Consider the following 10,992-nt stretch of genomic DNA (forward strand, 5'->3'; position numbering starts at 1 on the left):
CCCGCCAATTTCGGGGACCCGCTGTGCACACCGAGTTCTTTTTCAATCCCTGCTGAGGACCGTGAGAAACAGCAGCACCAAAACCAAAGTGTGCACCGAATTCAAGGTTCTTTTTGTTCCAGTTGCCACATTCCAAACTAGACCCAAATGGATTGCAAGATGACCACATGAGAACCCTGTGTAAAACTTCAATTTTTAAAAGCAAAAGCAATTACAGGAAAAGAAAATTCATTCAGAGGGATCGTGTGTGCTTACAAGTGTCTTCTGTGGCCTTTCTCCAAGTTTAACCACCAAGAACTTTGAGAGCTGGCGGGTGTGAGTACCCCTGGTGACTGTTCTTTTCACTTTATCAGAACCTGAGCTAAAAAAACGCTTCAGCTGACGATGACAGCAGAGGGTGGCAGAGCTGGGGACCCAATATTCATTCCCAGGCTGGTGGAGAGTGAGTAAATGTGGTTCCAAAACTAAACGAGAGAAGTCAGAGACTCTTTCCAACCTTACCTGATGGCTTCTGGCCAAAGCAAGGAAGTACTGTGGAAAGTGTTGGGTGGTGATGGTACAAAAAGGGAGTTGAGGAGGAGGAAGGAAAAAGCAGCACCCCTCAATTAAAGTGGGGGAGAAGATATGGGGAGAGCCCTGAATTCCTTACCAAAGGCCAATTTCAGAGGGGAGCAGAGGGGGTTACAATCTATGCTTCGGCCAAGGGTGGCGGTGGAAAGTTAAGAAGGGACAATGGCTTGGGGGGGGTGTGGTGGGGGGCATCATTTAAGACTTAAAAAAAGCAGGGGTGCAGCTGGAGCACCCACACACACCCAGCAGTAGTCCCACAGGCTGTGACCTGAAACCTTCACACCTACTCTAGCAAGCCAACCCAAGCTGAAGGGCTGTTGCAGGGACGGAAGGAGGGAGGGAGGGAGGCAGGCAGGGAGGCAGGGGGAGGAGAAGAGGAGAAGGCAGAGACCCCGGGCTATGTAATCAGCAGCAAGGTGATTGTGTGATGTGTCTTTTCACAGTTGAGTTAGATGTGCCCCACCAGTTATGATGGGAATCAATTTAAATATACTTTCTTGATCCCCGAAGTTCAACTATGTGGACAGGGTTACACTTGACAGGATGATTTGTTATAGCACAACTTATATATTTTAGATGGACAAAAAAATTAGTATCGTTTCCAGTATCTTAAGATAAATTGCCTTTGAATGGGAGCTTCCTTTCCAGTACTTTGAGATCTACAAGACGTATCTAGAAAACTTACTATTGTGGAAAATGAAGACTGCTTAAATCGAATGGGAGGGGGGTGGGGGGAGGGCCTGTGGTTTTTCTTTTTGATTAATTGCTGTAACACTGTCCTTCGGGTGGCTGAGGGAGTTTCGTGTTTTCTTTAGACATCATTAGGCGCGGGGCTCTTGCAGGACGACTTTGATGCTATATGAATTCTGCCATTTTGCTAGCACTGATATGGCTCTTCGGTCCACCACTCCATTAATATTAATTTTTGTTACAAATCTTACAAAGGGGGGTGCTTCTGGGTATTTAGGTCCACATTCTATTTTAAGGCTGTATATTCGGTTTTCATAAATTGTTCTCGGAGGCCCAATTATCATCCCTGTCCATCTTGTAAGTGTCATGTCTTCGTCATCTTCTAGACCCCAGCTAACTGTGCCATCTCCTACTCCTTTCTGGCCTTCTTCCAGTTCTTCCAACAGTCAAAAATTGCGAGGGACTTTTACTCCCGAGCCCGTGGTGGCTGCCATCTTGCGTCGCTGTCGCTCCTGTCTCTGTCTCTCAAAAAAAAAAAAAAAAAAATTAAAAATTATAAAATGAAATGTGTCAACATTTGGATGGACGATATAATTCAGTGAACCAATAATTTCCAAATGACCAAAATCATGCAGAGGTAAAAGATTTATTGAAAGAGGGGGCACCTCGCTGGTTCTGTTGGTTAAGCATCTGACTTCGGCTCAGGTCATGATCTCACAGCTCATGAGTTCGAGCCCGCCGTCAGGTTCTATGCTGACAGCTCAGAGCCTGGAGCCTGCTTGGGATTCTGTGTCTTCCTCTCTCTTTGCCCTTTCCCCACTTGTGTACGTGCGTGCTCGCTCTCTCTCAAAAAACAAAACAAAACAAAACAAAACACAAAAAACAAAACACATGCACATAAAAAAATACAAAGGGGAAAAAAGCTTATTAGACAGCAACAGAAACACATTACTAACAGGGGAAAATTCATTCACTGTATTTCTTATCTCAGGGACTCTCTCTAAAGAAAATCCTGCATTTGTGTGATTGATTGTTTTTCCTGTGTGCTAAGGATGATATATTGTATAGAAAGGGAAGCAGAACTGGAACGGAGCTAAAGCAAACCACTGGGCTTTTATACTGGACAAGAGGGAACATTTTGGGCGAAGAGGTAGGAAGAATGGATCCAGGAGACCAAGGGCATGCTGGGCGTGCTCACCTGTGCCCTGGGCAGGAGATCCAGCACCCAAGGGTGAAGAACCCTATGTTTATCTTTTTCCTTGAACTAAAATAAGGTGACCTTCCAAGGTTGGTGTTGATACATACAGAATGTAAGATATTTCTTGAGGTAAATTTGCAATTATTAGCTCAAAGAAGGTGTATGCATGTAGGCAGAGGGGATGACAGAAAAAAATGGGGTAAACTTTAAGCCTGGTGGAAGAAGTAAAATTTGCAAGGATTGTAAATTATGAGTTAATGCTGACTTTTTAATTTATTTATGTATTTTTTATTTTATTTTATTTTTTTAATGTTTATTTATTTTGGGGACAGAGAGAGACAGAGCATGAATGGGGGAGGGGCAGAGAGAGAGGGAGACACAGAATCGGAAACAGGCTCCAGGCTCTGAGCCATCAGCCCAGAGCCTGACGCGGGTCTCGAACCCACGGACCGCGAGATCGTGACCTGAGCTGAAGTCGGACGCTTAACCGACTGAGCCACCCAGGCGCCCCAATGCTGACTTTTTTAAATTAAAATTCACACAGAGCAAATTTCTGGTTGATGATTGAATTTTGATTTAAAGAATATTTTGATTTCTGAGTCTTACACTTTCCCCATGTAATAAGATAAAGTAGATGAGTCAATAGTGATTATACTTTCCTTCTCCCCAGCCTCCTTGTCCATACTCCCCAAGCTGTTGACTGGATTTTGGCTGAAATAAGTCAAAGAATGACAAGACCCCATTTTTATTGTAACAGTTTTGGGAACATGGCCCAGTAAACAGTTGGATATGCTTTTAGAGACAAGAGCTAGAAAAAGAGACTATGGATAATAAAACAACACAGCCTGAGTCACAGACCTGGGGAGCTCTCATCTGATATACATCGATCTTATTCTGATATTGCTTCTTATTTAAACTATTCCTTTGGTCATATCCACAAAAGAAAGATGGGAATATGTTCAGACAAGCTGAGATTTTAGGAAGCACTACGAAATAGCACATGTGTTTATAGCCACATCCATCCTAAGTGAGAAAATGCTTCGTATAGGAGAACAACCTGCAGAAAGAAGGTGCTGGAGAATAGGGGATGTAGTCATGGCCATCTGACTGTGCAGATGGTCAACAAATAACCTTGGCTGAAACGTGTGGAGCACTGGGAGAATCTGGGTTCACTGATCCAGAAGCTCTTCTGTGTCATTCACACATGTGTGCGTGTGTGTGTGTGTGTGTGTGTGTGAACTAGATGAAAGCTACTGAGCTAAAGTGGCAAAGATCCTAGAGTCTTCAAGGAAATAGTGTACAAAAAGTACTTAGAATACTAAGACTTTGTCAGCTTTATTTGTGTTTGGGTATGTTACATGGTTCCTTTTTCCTGCCTTTGAAAAATGTTACTTTCTTAAGGCTTGAAGATATGATACTCTTTAGAAAATGGCATGGAGAAGACTCTATTGAATTCCACCGTTGGTTGTGAATGCTTAAAATCGAGTTGAAATGTTGTAGTTCTGAAAACTTTTGAATGATGTAATGGGCCAAAAAATGGAAATCTGAATTATAGTGAGATCAAGTTATTTCTGCTCTGATTATTTGATGATGTATATACATCAAGTTTTCCAGGCTGTTTTTCATTTTTGGTTTGTTTTCCTTTTAAGGGGAGAATTTCACAAAGTTTCCACCTGATAGCAATTTTCCCGGAATGTATGTAGGCAGGGATTTTCAATTCGAACCACTAGAGGACAGAATAGTATCAGTCACTAGAGAGGCTGCTCAGTGTGTCAATAAAAAACAAAGTAATTCTAGATATTCATATGTCTTACTGCATCTGGTTAATTAACGTAGCACCAGGGTATGTTCATCCTTAACGACCACAGCTAATGCTTTGTTGTTGTTGTCATTGTTGTTGTCTTTTGTTTTTACCAGCATTCAGCCATTCAAATATGCTTCTTACTTCTTAGCAAAGTGATACCAGGTGATAAAGTTATTAAAATCAGGATGGGAAAAATTACCCCCAATTCCCTTAAAAGCCAATTATATTGGATGGTGTGATGCAGTCAGATTAGACAGTAAATAACAACACAGAACTGGTGTTAGCCTGACATCATCATTTTAAAGCCTGCCTTTCCCCTTTGTTTTGCATTATTTATTTATTCTAGATTCCCATACATATATTTGCTATTTAAATAAAATGACAGTTGGAACATTTTTGTACACATTGTTTATAAGCTAGTTATCACAATCAATAATGTGATCAGTAACATGCATTTTCAAACCAACTTGTGAAAATTAATAAAAAGAAACCTCAATAAAATGGAGTCAGGAGGTTGGGCAGGGGAAACGCTCCTACCTTGCCAGCCCTACCAATCAAAGTCTGTTGCGAATCCAACTGGAAGACATGGGCCTTGCAAGCCAATATTACTTCACTATTGGCAATAGTCCAGCCAGTGAGAGACAGTCACAATTCAGCCAATGGGAAGCCACTATACTTTGACCTCCTAGTTTACTCCAATGGACTTTTTGTTTATAACAGTTACCCTCCCCGGCAACCCACTCTCCCACTTTTCTCTATAAAAGAACATTTCCTCTTTTTTTTTCCAAACTTGTCTACTGTTTTGCTATACCTTGCTGTGCCTGATTGCAATTCTGTGCTATTCCCAAACAAACCCATCGATTGCTGGCAAAAATTTATCAGTTTTATTATTTTTTTTAACGTTTATTTATTTTTGAGACAGAGAGAGACAGAGCATGAACAGGGGAGGGTCAGAGAGAGGGAGACACAGAATCTGAAACAGGCTCCAGGCTCTGAGCCGTCAGCACAGAGCCCGACGCGGGGCTCGAACTCACGGACCGCAAGATCATGACCTGAGCCGAAGTTGGCTGCTTAACCGACTGAGCCACCCAGGTGCCCCATAGCAGTTTTATTTTTTAAGGCTAACAAAGTACTGGCAAAAATTCAAAAACAATCTATTCATCACTATTTAACACAAGTCTGGATGCAGGTGAATATTCTTTACCCAAGTGAATTTAATGGCTATTACAGTATTCTGTAAAATGGAGGGCCCATTGTTTACTTATCTAATCCTTTATAACAGCACATTATTATGGCTGCAATCATCTTTTATATAAATAATGCTGCAATAAAAAATTGGGCACACATTTGGACAGGTGTAGTTCTGTAATATAAATATCTAGAACTGCATTTTCTGGGTTCAGTGGTTCAAAAATTTTGGTAGATTTTACCAAATTAATCACCCAGGTTTGAGAATTATACACCTCTACTGTGTATAGGTATGTGCTCTTACCCCAATCATCACCAAACCATCTTGTTTATCAGATTTGTCATTTATATAAATGATCGCCAGGGAGGCTGGTTTTTTGATATACGTATATTATCTACTTGTAGCTCTGTCTTTGTAATTGGCACTGAGTTGTTAAACTTTTCTGAGTCCTTTTTATATTGAAAATGTTAGCATCAATCATATGTTTCAAGATTTTTTTTCGTACATCTTTAAATTTCTTGATAGTTCTTTATCGGGCAGACTTTAAAAAAAATCACATATTAAAATGTGTTGCTCTTTTCTTTTCTGGCCTTGGGTTTTCACATCACTCAGAAGAACTCTCCCATCTAGAGATTAAAAACTGTTTTCAAATTTTATTTTGATTTTATTATTTTTTTAATTTGAGGCAAGGAGGGGCAGAGGGAGAGAGAGAATCTTAAGGGGGCTCCACACCCAGCACGGACCCCAATGTGGGGCTTGATCTCACAACTGTGAGATCATGACGTGAGCCGAAATCAAGAGTCAGACGCCTAACTGACTGAGCCACCAGGGCACCCCTAAAGCTTTTTACATACATGGTTTTTTCCCTCGTATTTAACAGGGTTTTTTCTCCTTTCATATATTTATATCCATCAGCGTTCAGTGATTTAGCAACTTTTATTGTACTCACGTAACAGCTGGGTGGTCTTAGAGAGGCAGTGACATGCTCCTGGCCACAGAGCCCTGTATGTCAAAGCTGCTATCGAAACCCAGATGATCTCCCTTTACAGCCAACCTGCTCATTTCCTTTTATCCCTTAAACATCAAATTTCATCTTGCGTATTATAGGAGATTTGAAATCTCATTTTTGTTTGTCCCAAGGAGACTATTTTCTCAACAACGTTAATTGAATCAGTCAACCTTCCCTTATTTATTTCGAAAACAACCATTATTCTATTATCAGTCCTCATTTATACGTATCTGCCAGGGATCGTAAAGCAATTTTATTTGTTTTCGTTCCAGTATCAACTTTAAAAATTCCAATTTCTAAAATTCTCTTTAAGTAGAGGTTACATATGTGTCAACAAAAAAAATGCCCATTTTTGCCAAGATATATGAAAATTCAATTCAAATTATTATCGGAAAGCATAACTCCTTCCCAGGCTCTTCCATCTCCAGATGCTCACCCATCCTGCACCCTATTCCCCCAGCCTCTGCACCGTGGAACCCCTTAGGATTCTCTTTTTACCTCTCTTTCTGAATCTAAATTTGAAGAGGGGATCTCTCCTCAAATCGTCTCTAACTACATGGAATGTTTGCCTTTTTTTCTGATCCCTGCCCCTGCTCTGCTGGATCCATTCTTCTATCCATCTCACAATTATTTTCTTCCTATATATTATAAAAATTGCTTTCTATTGTTTTCTGGAGATCATTCCACTTCTGCATCACTTTCTACACTTTTATATATGCATATAATGGACCATGACAAAAGACCCCCCAGACCAAGCAGACAGAGGCACAATCTTCCTTACAGGGTACCTGAGAGGAAGAAGCTGTGAATACACATGCATTTGCTTTTTGTTTTGCTCCTACGAATATTTCTTTTTTTTTCAACGTTTATTTATTTTTGGGACAGAGAGAGACAGAGCATGAACGGGCGAGGGGCAGAGAGAGAGGGAGACACAGAATGGGAAACAGGCTCCAGGCTCCGAGCCATCAGCCCAGAGCCTGACGCGGGGCTCGAACTCACGGACTGCGAGATCGTGACCTGGCTGAAGTCAGACGCTTAACCGACTGCGCCACCCAGGCGCCCCGCTCCTATGAATATTTCAATGCGTGTGACGTTCGCTTGTATAATATATTTAAATACAAAACCAAATCAGGACTTAAGAGTTGATGAGGGAGGAGGGTGTAGGGGGTCTCCTGATGATTCTGACCCACAGGCACCATGGAATGGCACTGCTCAGGAGGCTTGAGGAAAGATAGCAACATCTTGGTTCCCTTGTGTTCAGAGGACGTGGCATGGGCCCCAGTTTCTGTGACTCGATCTCTGCTCTTGAGAACAGATCCTCTGAGTGTTAGTCTCAGTAGTACCGCATTAGTAAGTATCACTTTTCAACCCAGGGGCTACCAAAGCATATCGCTTGCGTGGGCACCAGATATGTTCAACATTTCCACATGGAGAGACGCTGCGTCGCCTTCTTCGTTTCCTCAATTTTCCTTATTCTCTTAACTTTTCAACAGGTTTTTTCATGGAAAGATAGCACCTGCTGATTTCACCCTGACATCCTCCCGGGCCAGGGGCCAGGGGCTGTATTCTTTTGCTTTCAACAGAGAGCCTTATTCCTTGGGAAATTCTCTTAATTCCCACTGTTAGTGCCTCACTGCTCAGGAGGGGAACTTCTTTTTTCTCCTCCCCCGCCCCTACTACGTCCACCTGCCGATGAAGCCCGGGGAGGAGTTGCTCCATCCGGGTCTCGTCCCAAATAACACGAGATCCTCTGTGCCGCGAGGCTGAAAACCTGCTGGCACCTCACGTGAAGGGTACGATGGCTTGGTCTTTTGTCAGTGCCTGGCTCTCTTCCATCAGCTACTGAGGGACTCTGAAGGTCCCTCCTATTCTCTGGGAGTGACAGAAGCAAAATTCTCATTTGGTACAGAAGTGTTAAGATCCCCTTCCTGTCCAAATTCTACCCTCAAGTCTGAACCCCACCCAGGAAGCAAGTGGGGCTGGAGCAGAGTTAGGACCCAGGTAGGGGTGTATCTATCTCTCGAAAAACATGTTTTTATTAGGTCTGAGTTTCACAGTTTATTGGATGTATAACCAGCATTTGATTCATCATCTGAATTGCCTCAACATATGTACATACTGTATTATATTTTACATTTTTTCTTAAATAGGGAAGATACCTAATTTGAGCCTAAAATAGCACTGCCTTTGGATTCACACCAGCAGGGGTTTACGTCAGGGGTCTTAGAGTGGGCTCACATTTACATTAGATGACAAGGAACATCCTAAGAAGAACCCATTCTGGGGAAGAAGAAAGTTAATTCACAACCTGGTCCAATTCTCATTACCCAGCTTGGGAATAGAAAGTCAATTCTGATAAAGCCATGATGATGACACCAGGATCACCCTTGGCCTGACCCTTAAAATGCTGTATCTAAATGATGTGAAAGAGAAGGACAGTTGGTGTTTTATCGTTCTTGTTGTATTCGTTTATTTTTAATATGTCAGGCATTTGTTGCACACAGTAACCTGAGAGAGATGCTTTAGGGAAAGAAATCTTTCCTCCAGAACTGAGCCCTCTACCCATGTGTGTATAATGCGCATGTAGTTTTTGATGTCTAAGGCCTCAGATATGGGCCCAAGTGGTCCAAGGAACTTTGTGTCTAGGACTTAGAGATGAATCTGCTGGGGAGATCTCTAACATCCTTTCTGCACAGGACCCTTGATTGTGTATCTTCTGAGACAATCTCCCTGTAGAAGGCTACGGCTGAAACCCTGAAATATCCGAACACCTCTCTTTGCCCTTCTAATTTCAACTCATGGTAGAAATCCGCCCAGCCAGGGGCACCTGGGTGGCTCGGTCGGTGAGCGTCCGACTTGGGCTCAGGTCATGATCTCACGGTTGGTGAGTTCGAGCCCCACGTCGGGCTCTGTGCTGACAGCTCAGAGCCTGAAGCCTGTTTCGGATTCTGTGTCTCCCTCTCTCTCTGCCCCCTCCCCTGTTCATGCTCTGTCTCTCTCTGTCTCAAAAATAAATAGACGTTAAAAAAAAAAAAGAAATCCGCCCAGCCAGAAGAATTTTGAGGACAATTTTGTTGGTTTATTTATTTCAGTTCCTGAAACCCACCCACCCACAGAGAATGCATCCTCTTTCTCCCCCAACCCTCAGTAGGCACAAATGGGTCCTTCAAGGTATTTCTCGTGTAATCCCATAATTTGCTCTGGAAATATGCTTATTTTCTTCCCAGTTCCATTGAGCATCTTTCCTTCCTCCCAAGGAATGAGAATAAATGAGGAGCTGTTACGACAAAAAGTCCACCATACTGAATAATATACCAGCTAAGAATCCAATTTTTAGCGCTCTCAAACTAACTCCCTTTTGATTATAAATATTTTTATCCACATTGATAACCACTTTGTTCATCTAGCATGAGCCCAAATGAATTTCTGTTATTTGGAATAAAGTTTCTCCCAGGGAAATATTTTATTTATTACAAGGCGAATACGGAAACTTGGAATAAATTTCACTGCAACAAGGTACACTTAGATCTCTTATGTAGATGAAGTCACATGATTTATGGGTCAAGGGTAACCTTGTTCTTTGTTCTCCTCAAACCTTGCTCCACCCTTCCCAACAGGTACACATCTCCACCTTCAGTGACTAAAACGTGTCTGACCAGGTTTCTGTACTTCCAAGAAGATGGATTCTTCTCGCATTGAAGGTAAAACCATGGGACCATTTTTGTGTTATGATCATTTCCCTGCATCACTGTAATGTGACTCTGGCTACTTGTCTCTAGATACTACATGCTGGCTATCTTCTGCTTACCCATAATATTTCAAGTGTACAAGCCAAAGAAATAAGGACATTTTCCATCAAATCTCTACTAATAGTGGGTGGAAAAACTAATTCACCCACTTTGGACAGTAGCAAGACAAGTGCTTTTTGAATACAACAATGGGAGGAGTGCTACACTCCATACAACTATAAAAGTGAGCCATTTACACTATTTTCATGTATTGTTTTATGTATATCTGCTATATTCAGTGTTTCTTAAACTGCACCAAAAATAGGAAACACTCAAGTTGGTGTCAGTGGTTTCTATATTACTCGGCGGTCGAAAGCGTGACTAATGGTCACCGGCAGACAGCGACTGAAGGGCCATGAAGAGCGGGTTCAGGAAAGGATTTTTTCTCAGGTGAGCAGAACAATTAGTTGGGAGAGGGGCTCCCACCGGCACTTCTGTCCTACATGTCATGTCTTATTGTGCTCTTACCATACAAGGATAAAGACCACCCTGTCATTAGAGAAAGAAAGATACTTCATTTTTTAGTGCACGAAGTCGCTTACCCAAGTTGTCCATCCCGGAAGAGTAGAGAAACTGAAAAACAAAAGTAAGAATATAACCTCTTAGCAGACACATAAACAAGACTTCCTCATCTGTAGGTAGAGTGTCTCCTTACGTGTATAACTGGCCATGACGATATGGTACTTATCTCTCTCTTTCTCTCTCTTTGTTAATGCTGCATTTAAAAAAATTATTTATTTTTAT

General features: G+C 41.9%; 1 pseudogene; it reads right to left on the bottom strand.

Moving 5' to 3' along the window:
- Positions 1-181: 181 nt before the first annotated feature.
- Positions 182-10,992, bottom strand: LOC111557493 (annotated as a pseudogene).

The sequence above is a fragment of the Felis catus genome, chromosome D4, assembly GCF_018350175.1.
Source record: "Felis catus isolate Fca126 chromosome D4, F.catus_Fca126_mat1.0, whole genome shotgun sequence".
Lineage (NCBI taxonomy): Eukaryota > Metazoa > Chordata > Mammalia > Carnivora > Felidae > Felis > Felis catus.